The 20,103-nt window shown below is 40.7% G+C and overlaps 1 protein-coding gene across 4 annotated transcripts in view; it reads left to right on the top strand.

The window, feature by feature from the left end:
- Positions 1–14,433: 14,433 nt before the first annotated feature.
- Positions 14,434–20,103, top strand: part of TSKU (tsukushi, small leucine rich proteoglycan) — a 187,200-nt gene continuing 181,530 nt past the window's right edge. For 2 of the 4 annotated variants that reach the window (XM_044073356.1, XM_044073357.1), the window contains exon 1: positions 14,434–14,786. The gene's annotated coding sequence lies outside the window, so the exon portion shown is untranslated. The other 2 variants (XM_044073358.1, XM_044073359.1) reach the window with 2 other exon arrangements.

Raw genomic sequence — 20,103 nt, 5'->3', positions numbered from 1 at the left:
AAAGGGAATGGATGTTGCAGTCCTATGAATGTCCTCCTTTGGAGGAGTTACCTAGTAACTATGTTTCTGTTATCAGTTTGCCATCCATTCCACATTGCAAAATTACTAGCTTAACATTTTGTTTAATGTAGCATAGGCAATTTATTCTTCAAGGGCAACAGGTGAACAGATGCTCTGAGGTGCAGTTTACAACTTTCTTCCAACCTTTTGATCCAGTGATGGTCTGAGCAAGAATTGCGCACAGAAAAGAAATTCAATACTACTTTTTATTTCAAGGAAGGAATAACTTGTATCCAAGTTTTAATGTTCAAAGCTGTCCAAACTTCACTTCACAATAAACTGAGAAGACAAATGCTGGTGAGGATACATATATCATAGCTGGGAATAGTAGCTGCCCACTATCCATCCCCCACCTGAAAGTATTTAGTCACGTTCTGTGACTCCACCTCTGATGTTAAATTGGGATTAAAATTAAGGCATAAATGCCCACAATTATATTTTAAGCTGCTGCTGTCATATTTAGATACAGCATTCCTCATCATCTCCTACCCCGAAAAGACAGTCACCTTCTACTTACTATTCTGCTGTCAAACTGGGACAAAACTAAACAAACAGAATGCAACATATTTGCTGTCAGACATATATAAACAACATGGTTATTTACTCTCCCCCAAAAGATAGCCACCTGTATATGCATCATATGTTTGATTGTGAGGAAAATTAAAAAAAAAGAAATAAAGATTACAATAATATTTCCAACTTGTTACTTTTGTTATTTCTAGGGACAGTACAGTGCTCCTATGCAAGTCTATGCAAGCTATAGTGACCCTCTATGTACCCCTCTGAAGTCTGTGAGGAAAGTTAAAGAAATAATGACCACACTGCCCCCTGTCCAACACAAGATATAGTGACCTCTGAGGCTTGCAAGAAATGTTAAAGAAATAATATGGCATTGTCCCCAAACCCCCATATGAGTGCAGAGACTGTCTGTGTATACCTATGAGCAGGGCTAGTTTTTGACTAGGTGGAGTTCATGGCTGAGGCAATTAATAAGCCTATGTCAAAATCCACTTATGCAGCCTTGGTGTGTGGGGCTGTGATGATGTGAGGTATTACCAACTATGCCAGAAGAAGTAGGGCACTGGATGTGTAACATATGACATCACAGCTATCTGGAATTTTGCAAATAATTATATGTCATTTGTATATCAAACTGATTTGCACAGGTGCTGTGTTGAAAATGTATTTGTAAAGGTGTTTATGTTAAAAAAATGTACCAACAGTGGGTCCTGACTGTATTGTAATTCAATTAAATGTATATGTTTTGACAGAGGATACTGGAAGAGAAGAGGTTAATTGCAGCTCAGCTGCAGCTAACTTTGAAAAAATGTTCTGAAATTAAATTAATGGGCCTAGACCATAAAGATTGTATCTTACAGTTCTGATTGCAGCCAGAGATAAAATGTCTGGAAAAACAAGTACTAGGAAGCCTTCTGTATTGTCATTAGCAGTGAACTAATTGCTACTCTGGAAGAGTAGAAGTTTGAAATTGTTTTATGACTTCCAAAAGCTGCATCAGATCCTATCAAGCTCTGTGTGTGTATTATTGGCACATATGTGCTATATCCTGGCAGTTTCTAGCAATGGGGGGTTGCATGGGAACCAGGTGTCAGATGACCAGATGTATGTGATGTCATCCTGTAATCCATCACTAAAATAATGTTTTAATGCTAGCTGAGACTGAAGTCTCAGAAAACTCTGTATTTGGAACCTGACAAGGAAGGACCCCTCACCTACTTCATATTGCCTTGCTCTAGTAAGCATCTAGGGAATAATAATTCTTTAGATAAGTCAGAAAAATATAGTGAGATTAGTTAAGTATTGTTTTTTTTTCTGTAACTGTGTGAACCTGCCCACCTGTGATATTTTTAATATTTCCTATGATTTAAATTCTGGTGTTTACTGTAAATAGATATTTAGTATTTTCATGTTATTTTCCTGTTTATTGTTAAACATATTTAAACTTTCATTGTGGCTGTTTTTTTAGAGAACATTTTAATCTCTGAGAGTACTTATATATATTTGGTGACAGCTGGTTAAACTACCATTTGTATTAATATTAATTTCACTCAGTATAATTGGATATCCTTGTAACAGCCTTGGAGTAGCTGGCTTTGGAGTGTCTGGTGGTAGTGTAACTACCTTATAGTCTTGGAAGAAGGAGGGCATTGCTAGTAAATGCGTGCCAGCCTTTCCCAGGTATGTGTGTGAAAATCAAATCTCAAAGAGTATTTGTGTGTGTGTGTGTGTGTGTGTGTGTGTGTGTGTGTGTGTGTGTGTGTGTGTGTGTGTGTGTGTGTGTGTGTGTGTGTGTGTGTGTGTGTGTGAGAGTGTGTGTGTGTGTGTGTGTGAGCTGTTGGAGGAGAGGCATGAAGCACTGGTTTCAGAGACAGAGTGGTGGAGAACTTGGTTTGGACACTCAGCTGAAGTCTCACCTCTATAGCTGTGCCATTGGGAAGTCTTACTGGGGACCTGGAGGGAGACAGGTAGAGAAACCCTGACCTCAGACTGAGTAAAATTGTGCTTGATGCAGAGAGCTGCATCTGGAAATACTGGGTGTATCCATTTTTTTCCAAGTGAACAACCTTCTCCATTGCCAGTGGTGAGGATTCAGGCTCCTTCATTAATGGCCCAGAGTGGGGATGTCACATATTGGTGAGCAGTGGTGTGGATATTAATTAAACTTCTGTAACCTGTAGGCAGTTGTCACTGATAGTATGTATTCTCAGCAGCCACATGTAAACATTCCAAGTTTCGTTTCACAACAGTTTTATTTATTTATTTTTTGTTAGTTTAGTTTAGTCAGGGAAAGTATGCAAAGATGTCAGCAGAGGATTATGGCAAGCTGACAAAGAAACAATTGGCCAAGGTGCACGAAGCAAAAGGACTACTGCATGCCAACCTGACTAAAGAGGAAATTATTTCAGTCTTAATCACAGCTCAGACCTGCAACTAGGAGAATAATGAGTCTGATGATGGGAATTTGCAGCCCTTAGAAACAGGACAGATCACCATTTCCTCAGAGAACTTAAAAGTCCATCTGGAGTTAAAGAGACTTAAACTGGAGGTCAAACATTTGGAATTAGAATCAGCGGAGAGACTGTGGCAGGCAAAACAGATGAATGGAATCAGCAGAGATACTGTGGCATTTGAAGGCCAAAGAAAATGAGAGGCAGCATAAGCATGAGAGGGAGATGCTGACCCTTCACCAGGGTCATGGAGGTAATGTGGAAGGGAATAACTGATCCCCAGAAGCAATAAAGATCAGTAAATTTCTTCCAGAATTTACAGAGGGTGATAACTTTGATAGTTGTATTCTTATATTTGAAAGAGTATGTAAACACTACAATGTTGACCAAGGGTTCTGGGTACGGTTCCTAATCCCCTTACACCATGGTAAAACTGTAACTGCTGTTTCTAAATTGCCTGATACTGATTTTTTAAAGAAAATAAATATTTACTTGAATGTTTTAAGTTAACACCTGAAGCTCACAGAAAAAAAGTTTTGTGAGCATAGATGCAAGGCAGATGAAAGAGTGTGTGATTATATTGCTGAGTTAAGTACTTATTTTCATAGGTGGATGAGTGGGTGTCAGCTCACCACTTTTGAAGGGCTGGCATACCTTTTGGTGAGGGAACAAGCCCTTAGCACTTTGCCAGAGGACATAAGAATCAGGTTGGCAGACTGAGAATATAGTTCTGCATATGAGCTGGGGGAAAAGGGGGATCTCTGCTTAGCAAGCAGGGCATCAGTGCACAGGAATGGGAAACCCAGTGCTGCACATGGATATAAGGGAACCCATGATGGGCAGCCTAATCCATCCACCAGTAATAGGGGAAGCCACTAGTTCAGGTACATGGCCAGGATCAAAGGTTAAATGCTTTAAATGTAACCAGTGAGGCCATGTATCATATAGATGTCCACAGAGGCAAGGTGGGGAACAAAAAGTGAGGAAGCCAGCATGTGGGAATAACAGTATGCCAATGGTAACTTGTCTGGAGACAACAGGGGTACCAAACTATCACCAGAAGTTATATCTTATCTTTGTGGATGGAAAACAGGCTACTGATAAGAGAGACACAGCCTCTGATATAATCATCGTGAAGCCTGCAGTGGTTAAAGGAGCAGTACTTGCTTGGGCAGTCAACTCCAGTCAGAGCTTTAGGAAGGGACCCCATTCCAAATGCCTTTGGCCAGGGTTCACCTTTACTGGGAGGGTAGAAAAGGAAGCAAACAAGTAGATGTGTTTGAGGATATAAGTATTAAAAGTAAAAACAAAAGTGGTTCCAAATGGCAGGAAATAATTGTAGTAGAAATTATAGGCAATAAATGTCTACTACAATTATTTCCTGCCGCGTGGAACCACTTTTATTTTTATTTTTACTACTATTGATTTACTCTAGTTGGTTCCCTTGTCTACTCAGAGGCTTGTCTGTTCTTATATTCTGCTTGAGGATATCCCTGCAGATGTCTTGATAGTGAATAATTTTGATAATGCAGTACCTTGTGTGCATACAGTTACTTGCAATCAGGCTTGGAGACAGGCATGTGGGTCTGGTAGCCTGGGGGAGACCTAGACAGAACCCACACCTGAAGCCAGGGCTGGTGAGGTGGCTATTTCGGGGAGGGAGCCATCATGGAGCAGTGAGCCTGAAGGTGAGCCACAGCTGCTGGAAGGTACTCATGTTCCCTTGGACAGAGTGACTGCAAAAGCAGAGGTGAGTGGTAGTACCCAGGCTGACAGTGAGTCTACACTGTCAGAGGATACCAGACGTCCTGTGAAAGTGGAGTTGGGAAGGTCACAAAGATAGAGTTGAGACAGGCTCAGCTCTCGGACCCTACACTAAGAGACTTGAGGGATGTAGCTAGGGAAACAGGACATTCATCCCTGGTTTGGCACCTTTGTCTCTAATGGACTCAGGTAACCTATAAATGGATCATCTCCCAGGCCCATGCTTACACTTATCAAGGGTATCAGAACTTTGGGATGTGTGGCTACCTTGTGGTCATTAGCCTAGTAAACACCTATGAATCTATGAGGTGTTGATTCTTAAGGAAAAGGGAAGTCTGTATACTGGAACAAAGGGTTACTGTATAGAGACTGGACCCCTAAGGGAGGGGTAGAGGGTGAGGTAATACAGCAGTCGGTAGTGTCTAGAGCCTGCCATCTGGCATTTCTAACCATAGCCCATGACATTCCCTTGCAGGTCATATTGGATAAAGCATACCAAGATACATATTATGGAGAACTTTTATTGGCCTGGGATTGCAAGGGATGTAATAGGGTACTGCAGGACCTGTGAGCAGTGCCAAAAGGTAGACAAGGCAGGAGACAAGGTCAGAGCTCCTTTGATGTCTTAGTCTGTGATTGAGGAGCCATTTCAGAGGGTAGCTATGGATATTCTGGGGCCTCAGAGTACCTCAAACTCCACAGGGAAGAAGTATATCCTGGTGGTAGTAGAGTATGCTACTAGATACCCTGAGGCAATTGCTCTGTCCTCCATCAAGACAGGGAAGGTGGAAAATGCTTTGTTAGAGATTTTCAGCAGGGTAGGTTTTTTGAGAGAATACTAACCAGCAGAGGTGCCAATTGCATGCCAGACATGCTGGCTTCTCTGTTTGAGCGCTGTGGGTTGAAGCACCTAAAAACCAACCCCTATCATCCCCAGACTAATGATCTTGTGAAGAGGTTAAACTCTACACTAAAGACCATGCTACAGGCATTTGCAGACCAGTTTAAGAGAGAGTGGGACAAATATTTGTCCCATCTGTTGTTTGCATACAGAGAGGTGCCCCAGAAATACACAGGTGTTTCACTCTTTGAGTTGCTGTATGGGTACAGGGTGAGGGGGACTTTAGATCTGATTCATGATGAGTGGCAGGGTGAGTGTGAATCCCACAAGGAGTCTGTTGTGGTATATGTCCTAAACTTCAGGACAAGGTTTAGGGAGCTCATGGGTTTGGCCCAGGAGAACCTTGCATGAGCCCAGCAACAGAAAAAGTCTGGTATGACAGGAATGCCCGAGCCTGAGAGTATGCTGTGGGACAGCAGGTTATGGTTCTCATTCCTGTCAAACACAATAAGTTGCAGACAGTTTGGGAGGGACCCTTCAAACTAGTAAGGAAGGTCAGTGATATTAACTACATGGTAGAACTGCTAGACAGGAGGCAGGGCCAGAGATTGTACCATGTTAACATGATGAAGCCTTACCATGATAGGGAGGCCCTTGTGCTGAGTACTTGCAGTGGATGGCAGTAGGAGTTTGAGGGAGATCTGGTGACTAATCTCCTCAGTGATACTCGGGCTGACACCTCAGTGGAAGGGGTAGCAATGTCCTAGTGGTTTCCCCTACCCAGGTTTGAGAAATCCGAGAAGTGTTACAGGAGTTTGGGGGCAGCACCATGTGGATACAGGACCCTGAAGGCCTATCAAGCAGGTCACTTACAGGGTGCCTGAGTCAGGCAGACAGACTCTGAGGGAGGAGATACAGAAAATGTTGGAACTGGGGGTTATCCAGGAGTCCAGCAGTCCCTGGGCTTCCGCAATGGTGCTGGTACAAAAAAAAAGATGGCAGCGCCAGGTTCTGTGTGGACTACATAAAACTATATAGTCACACAGAGTCAGATGCTTACCCCATGCCTAGGAGAGATGAAGCCTTAGAGCAGCTGGGTGGTGCTAAGTATCTCACCACTACTGATCTGACCAAGGGATACTGGCAGGTGCCCTTGACTCTCACTGCTAGAGTGAGAGAGGTCAGCCTTTGTGACACCTTTTGGATTATACGACTTCATAAAGATGCCCTTTGGGATGAAAAATTTCCCAGTGACCTTCCACAGGCTGGTAGATCATATGTTAGCAGGAGCAGGAGATTATGCCCTTGCTTACCTGGATGATATTGCCATTTACAGCCATTTCTGCCATGAGCACCTTCAACATGTCAGGAAGGTCCTGGGCAAACTGCAAAGGGTAGGGTTAACCATTATCTACAGTCAGTGTCAGGTAGGTACGGCAGAAGCCTCCTATCTGGGAGATAGAGTGGGGAATGGTAAGATCAGGCCAGAACCTGCCAAAGTGGAAGCCATTCAGCCATGACCTGCCCCTGTTACCAGAAAAGCAGGTGGGGGCATTCTTGGAGATGGTGGGGTGCTATAGAAGATTCATTCGTAATTATAGTACAATAGCTGCTCACTTCACAGACCTAATGAGGAAAAATAGGCAAGACAAAGTAATGTGGACCCAATCTGTGAGCAGGCGTTCCAAAAGCTTAAAGGGGCTTTGGAAAGGCCCCCTGTGTTAGCCAGTCCAGATTACAGCAAATAATTTGTTGTGCTGGTGGATGCTTTGAACGATGGGGTGGGGTCTGTACTCAGCCAGGTTTCCTCAGATGGAGAAGACCACCCAGTGATATATCTCAGCCAGAGACTCTAACCTTGGGAGGAATGTTATTCAGCTGTAGAAAAAAAATGTCTAGTTATAGTACGGGCACTTCAAAAACTTCAACCCTATCTATATGGAAGAAAATTCACTGTATTTACAGACCACAATCCCTTAACATGGCTACATCGAGCCAGCCAGCAAAATGCCAAGTTGTTGAGGTGGAGTCTATGGTTGCTGGCATATGACAGTGCAGCACGAGAGTGGGGTTAGCAATGACAATCCAGATGAGCTCTCAAGACAGGGTATGGGTTACTGTATTCCCAGACAGGCCTGTTTCCCTCAAGCAATGTTCACTTGGATAGCTAGAGATGTGACAATGTGAGGTATTGCCAGATATGTCAGAAGAAGTAGGGCAGTGGATGTGTAACATATTCCTGCACAGCTAGCTGGAATTTTGTAAATAATTATATGTCATTTTTATATCAAATTGGTTTGTACAGGTGCTGTGTTGAAAATGTATTTGTAAAGTTGCTTGTGTTAAAAAATGTACCAACAGTGGGTCCTGACTATATTGTAACTGAATTAAATATATATGTTTTAACAGAGGATACTGGAAGAGAAGATGTTAATCACAGTCCAGCTGCAATTAACTTTGAAAAATGTTTTGAAATTAAATTACTGTGCTTATGGCATAAAGATTGTATCATACAGTTCTGATTGCAGCCAGAGACACAATGTCTGAAAAAAACAAGTGCTAGAAAGCTTTTTGTATTGTCTTTAACAGTGAACTAATTGCTACTCTGGAAGGGTAGAAGATTTTGAAATTCTTTTATGACTTCCAGAAGCTGCATTAGATATTAGCAAGCTCTATGTGTGTGTGTATTATTAACACATATGTGTTAAATCCTGGTAGTTTCTAGCAATGGGGTGTTGTATGGGAACCAGAAGTTAGATGACCAGATGTATGTGATGACATTCTGTAATCCATCCTAACATAATGTTTTAATACTAGCTGAGATTGAAGTCTCAGAACACTCTGTTTTTTAAACTTGATAAGGAAGGAACCCTCACCTACTTCATCTTGCCTTACTCTAGTAAGTAACCAGGGAATAAATCTTTAGATCAGTCAGGAAAATATAGTGAGATTAGTCAAATATTATTTTTTATGTAACTGTGTGAGCCTGTCCGTCTCTGTTATTTTTAATATTTCCTGTGACTGAAACTCTGGTGTTTACTGTAAATACAGATTTAGTATTTTCATGTTCTTTTCTTGTTTATTATTAAATATATTTAAATTTTTAACTGTGGCTGGTCTTTTAGAGAACATTCTAATCTCTGAGAGTACTTATATATTTGTTGACAGCTCTGGCTGCTCCTGAAAGCCTTGCTCTTGGTCAAACTACCATTTGTATTAATATTAATTCTACTCAGTATAATTGGATACCCTTGTAAGAGCATTGGAGTAGCTGGCTTTGGAGTGTCTGGTGATGATTTAACTACCTTATAGTCTGGGCAAAAGGGGGTAAAGCTAGTAAATCTGTGTCAGTCTTTCCCAGGTGTGTGCATGTGTGCAAAAATCAAATCTCAAAAAGTGTGTGTCAACTGCTTGGAGCAGGGGCACAAAGCACTGGTTTCACAGTAAGAGAGTGGTTGAGAACTTGGCTGGGACACTCAGCTGAGGTCTCAGATCTATAGCTGTGCCAGTGGGGAGTCTTACTAGGGACCTAGAGGTAGACAGATAGAGAAACCCAGACCCCGGACTGAGTGTGTTCCCTGTGTGCTCTTAAGGGAAACTGTGCTTGATGTAGAGAGATGCATCTGGAAATACTGTGTGTATCCATATGTTCTGAAGGTCTGGGTATTCTATGATGTATTTATCCCTTATTTGTTTTGAGAGATAACCACAGGGTCAGTTGCTTTCATGTAGACAACCCCCACCAAGCAGCTATATCCACTTCTATGTACAGTTCAGACATCTGATCTTGATAAAAGAGGATGCTCCTGTAACGTATTTCCCTTTGTTCTACACAAACAGTCGCCACACATTAAAATATCGTACTTCATGTCCTTTAGAAAAATGCATTCTAATACAAGTCCTGTACTCTGGAAAACAAATAAAATAAAGTAAAAAATAAAATAAATTCTATTAACTTTCTGTTTATAAGAGCAATATTAAAAGTCCTTCCCTATTTCGGGGCCTTTGTCCCACCATTATTTTACACTTTGCCCAAATTTCTTGCTAAGGCATTGAGGATTATTCTACAGTCTTCACAAACAATTTGCAACATGTTAAAGTATTCCAATCCAAGCTGCTCTGCACAAATCATAAAGCCAGAAATCTTCTTCTTCTTCTTTCGGCTTTTCCTGGTTGGGGTCGCCACAGCGGGTCACCTGTCCACTCATGATTGGCAGAGGAGTTTTACAGTGTCAAGTTGCCAGCCCAGCATCCAACCTTCCACAGAAGGCACACACATGCACGCACTCACTCCTAGGGCCAATTTGGAGTGTCTAATCCACCTACAGCATGTCTTTGGGATGTGGGAGGAAACCGGAGCACCCAAACGAAACCCACGTAACCACAGGGAGGATATGCAGACTCCACACAGAAGGCACCCCAGCATCAAACCGGAGAACCTCTTGCTGTAAGGTGGCAATGCTAACTGCTGCACCACCGCAGCCACCCAAATCACAAAGCCAGAAATACTGCCCAAAATATTTGATTGATCACTGCTGGCATTATTTTTAAAACAGTAATGGCACTTATCTCACCATACCATTCTTCTCAACTCAGCTGTCCAAACATACCTCGCAACTGTCCAGATTTTTGGCTAATATTTTTGGTCTGTTCTTCATAAAATTTGTGGTTCTCTGGCAAATCACTGGGATGATCTCAGGACTAAAGTCAATAAATAACAACATACATTTGAGTTTAAGACTTCAAATCCTGTTACTTAGCAACTTTCTAAGTTTATAAGACCAATATTTAAAATATGTCCTTATTTTGGGCCTTTCTCCCAATATACTGTCAGGCTTTTTCCAGATTTCTTGCACTAAGCAGTTGAGAAGTACGTATCCAAACCATACTACACAAGCTCTTAGTGCAAGAAATCTGGAAATAGCCTGACAAAATCTGAGGAGACAGGCCCAAAAACAAAGACATATTTTAAATTTTGCTCAAGTTGTTAAGTAGCAGGATTTGTTTTAACATACATTTTCTGAAGGATATGAAGTCTTAAATTCAAATCTATGTCATTATTTATTGACATCAATCCTGAGATCATCCTAGTGATTTGCCAGAGAACCACAAATTTTATGAGGAACAGACCAAAAATATTAGCCATAAATCTGCACATTCTGCAAAAATCTGGAGAGTTGAGTGGTATGGTCCAAACAAATCCCAAAGTTGGAAACATTGCCCAAAATATCAAGCTGATCATTGGCAGTGGAACTGTAAAAATAGTTATAACACTGCTCTCACCAATACTGTGACATACCCCTTCTCTCTGTGTCCAGAATTCTGCTGAACATCCCAGACTCTGTCCCTCTTACTTCTCTCATGAGTCAGTGTACAACTACAAGAAAACAAACCTCCTTCAGTTGCCTTTATGCCTACATTTGAACTTTGCAAAGAATGTACTTCCCTGATCATGCAATGTTTAGGATGAACGTAACGTAACTTGACTTGAATGTCAAGTCAACTAGAGTACTGCCCCCCCGGAATGCTCACTGTACCACAGGAACATTTTTTTCTGCAGGGATGCTTTATTTTAGCATAAGGAAACATTGCTGTAAAAATGTATAAATAAATAACTTGGGAATGAGTGCCCCCACAAGCACAGCCCCCTAGGTGGTTGCCTAGTTTGCCTATAAAATAAGGCTGGCCAGGGCCCTATACTCATAACTCCATCCACTAAACTTCATTCTACAGACTACAGCCTCTCTGCACCTCCTGAACTGTGGCAATCATTGTCACCTGATCTCACTCAAATCAGAGACAACAAACAGTTCAAACCTCTAATCAAACAATACCTAAATGAACAATATAAGTGCACATGTCAGAACACAGGCCATGTCACCTAACTCGCAAGGTTACACTATTACATCCATCCCGGAAAACCTTGGTTAAAATGCCCTCTTCCACTTCCCTCTCCAACATATAAACTCATACCCACTGATTCCCCCACTGCTCTATTCATTTCCTATTATATACACACACAAATATATATATAGTATCTTATAGGTTCATAGGTAGGTGCTAGGCTATTGGCCCTAGGGCCTATATAAGCCTACCCAAAATGGCACCCTGGCTTTTGCCCCCCCCCAAGAAAATTATTTTCCTTTGCCCCTGTTGAGCAGAGCCACAGAGGTGATTACCGGGGTGAATTTCCTATTTCCCATCCAGTCATCAAGATTTCTCTTGAAGAGTGCTAATAAGGAGCTTTGTTTGATATAGATAGGTAGTTTATTCCAAAGTATGGGAAGTCTCTGGGACAGGAATCTATCCCTCCAGCATGTTCTGTTTATTGTGGTGACAAGGTTTAGGTCCCCAGAGCATGTAGCTCAAAGGGACTGGGAGCATGTCCAACAGCTCTGGGTTTGACATAGCTTTGTATGTTAGGCAGAGATCGCCTCTGAGTAGGCGAAATGTGATGGAGTAAAGCTGGAGGTTTTTGAGATGGTCTGCGTAGGGCATCTGTTTGAGGCCGGTAATCCTCTCTGTAAGGTATTTCTGTGCCCTTTCCAGTTGTTGTAGATGTCTTGTGAGGTACATGCCAAAAGAGGCATTGTACTCTATAATGGGTCTAATGAGTGACGAGTAGAGGGGAACAATGACCTCTTTTTTCCTGGATGAGAAACCTTTTGTGATGAGGTGTGCCACATAGAAGGATTTCCCGACTACTGTGGCGATGTGATTATCAAAGGAGAGACTACTGTCCACCTGTGTCCCAAGGTTTCTTATCACACTTTCGGTGTTAAGGAGACTACCACCTATGTGGTAGTTCATGGGTACAGAGTTTTTACCAAAGGGGATGACAATGCACTTTTTGGCATTGAGCTTGAGGCCATGGCTTTGACACCAGGCATCTGTCTCAGTGAGGCTCTTTTGTAGGATGTCCACATCGTTAGGAGTTTGGATTATTTATTTATTTATTTTATTTTACATTTGTTGACCGGGCTAGTCTAGCTGGATACATTTCCATTTTCAGTAGAGGCCCGGGGAGAAAAGCTCCACTAGCAAAAATTAGATAATCACTAGAACTATGAGATAAATATAGAAATCATTGTTCTAACATAGTAAACGAAGGTAGTTCAATAAAAATATATATGAAACAATAATAAAAATAGAGGAAAAGTTGGTATTTACACTAGAATAGAAAATCATAATGGTCATGTGATGAGTTAAATTACTGTAATAAAAATGACATAACTTTAGTATAAGTTATGGAGTAGATTTTACAGACAATTGTTATTACCAGTTCAGTTTTCCTTGAGATTTTTAGGAAAAATAAGAGAGAATTAGTAAGGTGAAGAAATAAGTTAATGTAAGCCACATTATGGCTCCTAGTTTGCAGTCATCTGCGAACTTCATTAGCCAAAGACCTTCTGTGTTAGCCTGTACTTCAGAAAAGTACATACCAAACAGGAGAGGATCCAGGACTGAACCCTGTGGTACTCCACTTGTCACTGGTCTGAAGTCGGATTTGGAGTCTGCTACTTTCACAGTGTGTGTTCTGTCAGTGAACCAGTTGGCAACCCATTTTGTGACATAGGGATTTATACCTAGTTTAGTGAGTTTATCTATAATTCCAGAGTGGGAGATGGTGTCAAAAGCCTTGGCGAGATGTAGATAGGCTGTGTGAACCACCTTACCCTCATCTACAGTACTTCTCCTGTTATTAGCTCTTCTACTGCAGCTTTTAGTATTCCACATGTTCTGTTCCCTTTACTGTTACCCCCACACACACACACACACACACACACACACACACACACACACACACACACACACACACACATTTGTATATACTATTTATATTATTTTTTATGGATCACATTTATTTCACCAATAAAACCTGTATTAAGCATTGTACGGTGAGAATCCTACTTATTTTTAAACTTTGTGTAAATACTTGTGTATACATATTTTTATACTGACATATCTTTAAACTTAACATTACTGTTGTTACTACCTATGTAATCCAGGCTGAGCCTGCAAACAGTCACATTTCATCAGTGGTCTACCCGAGTACATACCGCTCAATTGTCCAAAATTTTGGCTCATATTTTTTGGTCTCTTCCTGGTAAAATTTGTGGTTTTCTGGCAAATCACTCGGATGATCTCAGGATTGAAGTCAAGAAAGAATGACATACATTTCAGTTTCAGACTTCAAATCCTTCAGAAATTGTATATTAAAACAAATCATGTTACGCCAAGAGCAATAATTACAGTATGTCCCTATTTTCGGGCCTTTCTCCCCACATTTTGCTGGGCTTTGTCAGATTTCTTGCACTAAGACGTTGAGAGGTAAACATAAATAAAATAAATACATGCATACAAACAACAAATGCCAGCAAGTGAAGTAAAGAGTCACTAGTAATCCCCAACCCAGACAATCATCGCACCCATTCTGTAGACAGACACCATAAGTGGGACTTCAAAGCGTTATGCATTGTTTAGGAATGCGAACAAAGGATTTGTTCAGTGATTCAACAAAAAAAGTTACAAGCGCTGATGAAGTAAGCAGTTTAAAAGGGAAATACCGCTCCAGGCTTTGCCTGCTTACAGTTAGGGCCCGTTCCCAAGCGTTGTTTCATCTGAGTTTGGCAAGAAAACTTTCTCCCGGAAAGGGAAATAAAACTAGACTGTCTTGTGTGGAAATAGGGATGAGATTTAGCGATTGTCCCTAGAGTGCGTGCAGGGAGGTAGAGTGGGTGGGGCTTGACGGGGGCGGGCTTGCTGCGGGGTGAGCCCATTGACTAAACTGCTTTGAACTGCTTGGGGAGTGAATAGGAATGAATATGCCGAGAGCTCAGTTCGAACCTGGATACCGCGTCACATCCCAGATGCCGATGTGATTTACTGTGCGAGTACAGTTAGTGGGACTACAATGAAGTAGTCGTTTGTGGGAGGACGCTGGCATAGGACAGAACAGTGACGCAAAGAGAGGGAGCAGTGTATGAGCACCTTGTACTACTGGCCGCAGCCGAAGCTTAATCCAACTTTGCAATGTGGACGGGCTTCTCCTAGGGAATTATTCCAGCGATTTATTTTCTGTATTGGACAGTGCAACTCATTTGCTAGGACCGTTTGTGTGGACACTTATCGGATGCGAACCTGAGTACGAGGTAAGTGTTGGCATTCTTACAAGGAGAAACTGTAACTTTGAAGTGTTCTCGTGTCGAACTCTAAAGGCTTCGCGAGCTAAGTTATGCACATTTGTATGCACACTACGTTGCACGGGCTCAAGTCACCGAGCTGCTTTGACTCTCCTTGCACCCCCAACCGCTGCGGAGATGAGTTGGGACACAGATACTGTGTTTAGCTTACCAATCTCGACGACAAATTAAACTAAATTTAAGGCTTGCACTTATTGTGAGATCTTACTTTTTGCATAGCAGCGTGCATTTGAAATTTACTTTTATGGCCAGTCTATAAAATGTGAAGGGGATGCACAGCTTGCAGTGGCTCATTTAACGGTGGGGAAGAGAGTAATTAGCAAATTTGCTGAAGAGGCATGTAAACAAGTTTATTTATGTTGTGCAGAACTTTAGTAAAGGTGGATTTCCCGGAGTTAACAGAACTGTGTCTTTTTTGTTAGCTACTTTTGCTCAAGATGACTGACCGTGATTGCTGATCTGCTGGCTAATGGGGGTGGGGAAGTGGAGTTCACCTACGTAATGGGTTAGGGCTACATTTAAGGAAATCGTTTGCTTTAATTTCATCATTTGGTCTGTCGGTGGTCTCACTAGCATGGTCTCCGGATTGCCACGGTTGCTTGTAACTTGATCTGTGGTGGGAGTTACTTTGCCTTTTCCCAGTCTGTCAAAATCTTAGCATGTGTGTACGTGTAAAAATAACGTGTGTGTGTGTGGGGGGGGGGGGGGGGTCGATATGCTTCTGTCTCTTTGGCGTCATTGGGTTTGAGTAGGATCCCTATAAAATGAGTGAAAACATCTTTGTTTTTTATACATGTATGTATCGCCACCTGTGGCTGTAGTTAATCTTTTATGGTGGGTTGCATTCTAGAGTATTTCTCGTTAATATCTGTTCAGGACAACAAAAATATTGGTTTGCCCTCTTGGAGTTTTTCCTACCAGTGTTTTTTGATAGACCCAACATATTAGAAAAGCACACATTATGTAGTATACACAAGCATATACACGCATTCATTTGCTAGTTAGGTTTATATTCCTATCATACAAGAGGCACCTATTACAAAGTAAAATATATTTATGCATTGGTCCATGTTGAAAATTGAGCATTTGAAGAGATGTTTGTCAGATAAATAGATTATGTGAGTAGTGCTTAGAAATTCAAGGAAGATGAGATGGGGAAAGGAACTAGGTAGGGGAGACAATTATGTGCATGTCTGTCATAAGGTCTGTGTCAGAAGTATAGAAGTGGATGAGAGCAGTGTTCACAAAAACTGTGTATAGAAGGGAAGTGCTAGTATTCATGAAGACTGGTTGTGGGAGATAAAATTCTGAATGAAGAGAAATAGTTTGACGATACGTCAGGGGAGATGATGGTGACACTTATCCTGGAGATGCACAGGAGTAGATCCATTGACTTGATAGGCAATCTGTAGAGTCTGTTTTAGGCAGACTGGTATAATTGTGCAGGACTTGCTCAGCACAATGAGGAAATAATACTTAGTTGGTACAACGTATAAAGTGAAGGGGAGAAAAGTTGGTCCAACTTATAAAGTGAAGGGTCCGGGGGAGAAATAAGTGCTACAGGAAACTTCATGAGACATACCAGTAAGAACCATGCTAGAACAAGGGCAGATTTGAAGATGCAGATGTTTTGGGGTTGGGGTGACGGCTAATTGTTCAGACACTAGTGGACTTATGGAACAGTTTATGGAAGTAGTGCATTCAGGTAGTAGTAAATCATAGGCTCTTAAGTTATTAGGCAGTTGAATTACAAGACAATTTATGCCTTGTCAGGACCCGCCCTCGTGCTGTACCACCCTTTTTCAAGAAGGCATTATAGGCGAACCCCATCTAGTCATCCACTCCAGGTTTCATTTGAAGGGTGCTTTGGTGTTGCTTTATTTAACTTGCACAACAGTTCTGTTCCAGAGGTGGGTAATAAATTCTTTCTCCGGTGTTTTTTTATGTGGTGATGGAGAGGGAATCCAAAGATTCATAGGATACACAGAAGGTGGATTTGTAAAGGTGTGTATGAAGTTTAGAATCAACATGGTACTTCTGTAATATGTGGTGGAAGGTAGAGTGAACAGTTGGAAGTCTGCATACTCTTGTATACTTTGCTTCTGAACGCTTTGGCTTAAGTAAAACAGTGATAAAAGTAGTGTTGCATGACAGGATCATCAAAACTTACAAAGAAAAAGGCAGAAAAGTTATGTTTAGAAAAAATATTTTTAGAAACCGTATTGTCTAAAAATTATAGATTTATTCAAGTGCAGTTTTGTTCCCCACTATATGTCCGTTAAACTATCTTCTATAATTTTATAACCATAAAAATGACATGTAATGTGGATTTAGGTTGCATGTGGTCGTCTATCCTAAGAGCCCCCGAAACACTCACTTTCTAAAAAGTTGACATTTTTCTTTCTGCATTATAAAGCAAAATACTGCTACCTTTTCCTTGTATATTTATGCTCATTCAATTCACGCACATTTTTAAATGTTGCTTAGCTGTTTAATAATTTTTCTCTACACCTAAAGTCTTGTACGCATATCCACACCGCAGTCTCACATTCCTACAAGTATTACTCAATACTTGTATCCACACCGCAGTCCCATATTCTTACAAGTATTAATTATTCAGTACTTATCCACTGCAGACCTAAGTATCAGGTAAGTGATATTCTTACAAGGTAAATCTGTATCTTTGAAATGTTTCACTTGCAGAACCATGAATGCCTCACAAGCTCATATGTGTATGTATGTATGTATGTGTGTATGTATGCATATATATATATATATATATATATATATATATATATATATATATATATATATATAAAATGTTTTTTACTTTCACAGTGCTTTGCAAATTATCTTTAATACATTTTCCAGTTTTTCTCTTCCCCATGTTTACTTTTATTGTAATTGTCATGAAGGTGGTGAGGTCACACTTTCTGCTTTTTAGTGGAGTTCCTCACACTTTCCCTGGTTAGTGCTAGACTTCATTTGTTTATTGTCATTCAGTTACCAGGAAAGTCCGACTGGGTAGAAGCCCATTTTCAGCGGAGGCAGAGACAAAAGCTCCAAATTATTACAAAACATACATTTTAAGAGCAGTAATTTTACACTCTTCAAAAATGAAAGAAAAACGTTTGCAATTAAATAATTATAACAGATTAGATATAATACAAAACATTGGTTAAAAATCGATACAAGGTATAAGGCAATCCTTTAATATTTAGAAAAAATGTAGACGGCTTACAGACACATTAAAGGTAAGTTAGTCTAATACAAATAGGAATTGCAATATGAATTGAGGAAAACAGGTTTATGTTATATTTAGAGAGAAAATCTGTGAAAAGAATTGGATAACAGGTATGAAGTAAGTGAAGAAGGGAGAGTAAAGAGGTATAAGGAATGAAACGGCACTTGTTCATATTTTTAGGGGTGTAGTTTATCCAGGATTTAAGTAAGAACAGAGCCAGATTTTTAGATAGGAAGTTTTTTCAGAGAGTTTTTTCACATGTATTCTTATTGCCTTAAACTTGTGAATAAAGCTGACTTTTTGACTGTGCTTCAGATCTGCTTTAATTTATGCATTTGTTTCATATATTTGCTATAGTCAGTTTACCTGATATTTATCTTGCTAATTAAGTAGATAAAAATGACAGACGTATACAGGGATTAAATGAGTTTAATCAAAACTTTGGTAAAGCGATTAGTAGCTGCTTTGGAGTGGCCGGACTTTCAGAGTGATTGGTATTATGAAAGAAACGGGTTGGCATCCAACCGTCACTGCCACAGAGTTTCTAGATATTACCAAAGATGCTTATTACCGAGTAATGCAGAAGCAAACTGTCATCACTGTTCGGCAAACACCTGCCATCACTGTTCGGCAAACACCTGCACTTGCATCTTCGTAACACATCCAATTTTTTTTTATCAAGGAAGATCAATTTATGATTTATTACAACATTCATAGTAATATAACAATGCTGTTCTTTTTATAGCAGTGCTATTCTTCTAATTTTAGGTTCATGGGTAGGTACTAGGCTATCTGCCCGAAGGCATTTATAAGTCTAGCCAGAATGTGCTGGCTTTCGCCAGCCCCTTAGATTAGTTCCCTGCGCCTCTGTCCAGCAGAGCCACTGAAGTGATCCCTGGGGTAAACTTTGTTTCCCGTTTCACTCGTCAAGGTTTCTCTTGAAGAGTGTTAGCGAGGAGCTCTGCCTAATGTAGATTGGAATCTTCTTCCAAAGCATGGGAAGTCTCTGGGGCAGGAATCTATCCCTCCAGCACGTCCTATTTATTGTGGTGACTTTTAGATCCCTAGAGTGTGTGGCTCGAGGGGATAAGGTTTTCTTTACGTGGAGCATGTCCATCATTTCTGGGTTGGACATGACCTTGTATGTCAGGCAGAGATCACCTCTGAGCAGCGGTATGCAACCGAGTACAGCTGGAGTTTCTTCAGTCGAGCTGCACATGGCATCTGTTTGAGGCCAGTGATCCTCTTGGTGAGGTACTTCTGTGGTCTTTCCAGCTGTTGCAGGTGTCTTGTAAGGTACATCCCAAACGAGGCGTTGTACTCTATGATGGGTCTGATGAGTAGAGGAGCACAATTACCTCTTTTGATCTGGATGCAAACCCTTTTATGATTAGGTGAACCAGATAGAAGGATTTTCTAACCACTTTGGCAATGTGATTATCAAAGGAGAGATTACTATCTACTTGGGTCCCCAGATCCCTTATTACGTTTTCCGTATTTGCTACCAGGTTTCATGATAAATAGTAATTTGGAATGCATTTGTTTTTGAAAGAACTCTGTTAATTGGCCATGTAAATTAATAAGCTCTGTTTTATTAGTATCTATGGTGAAAGCTGCATGTATCTTATGTTTGCCCTGGTCGCAGTAGTTGTACTCATCACTGTATACTTCACACTTTTTTATCAACAATTTGCTTCCTCCTGTCTTAACAAATGCTACCATTTCCTTTTTAACTCTTGCTATATTTATTACTGTCTATAATATAATCTGTCTTTCTCAAAACCCTTCCACCAGCGACTGTCTTGCTCCTCTTTTCAAAATTATTAAAAGAAAAAGAGTTATTAAAAGAAAAGAATTCTACCAGTTTTCTTTATTGAATCCTGTCATTCCTAACTCATGTGCTCGCCACTTCCCTTCTGTTTAAAAACCTCCTCTTTAGGGCAACATCTGTGTCAATATACCGCATCTCCTCAAACCCCATATCGTAGCTCTTTGTTTACATTATTTCCTTTCTGTATTGTG

Source organism: Protopterus annectens, chromosome 5.part1, assembly GCF_019279795.1.
Source record: "Protopterus annectens isolate FY-2018-M chromosome 5.part1, PAN1.0, whole genome shotgun sequence".
Classification (NCBI taxonomy): Eukaryota; Metazoa; Chordata; order Ceratodontiformes; family Protopteridae; genus Protopterus; species Protopterus annectens.
Note: the sequence above shows the minus strand (reverse complement) of the source record. Positions and strands in the feature narration are given on the sequence as shown.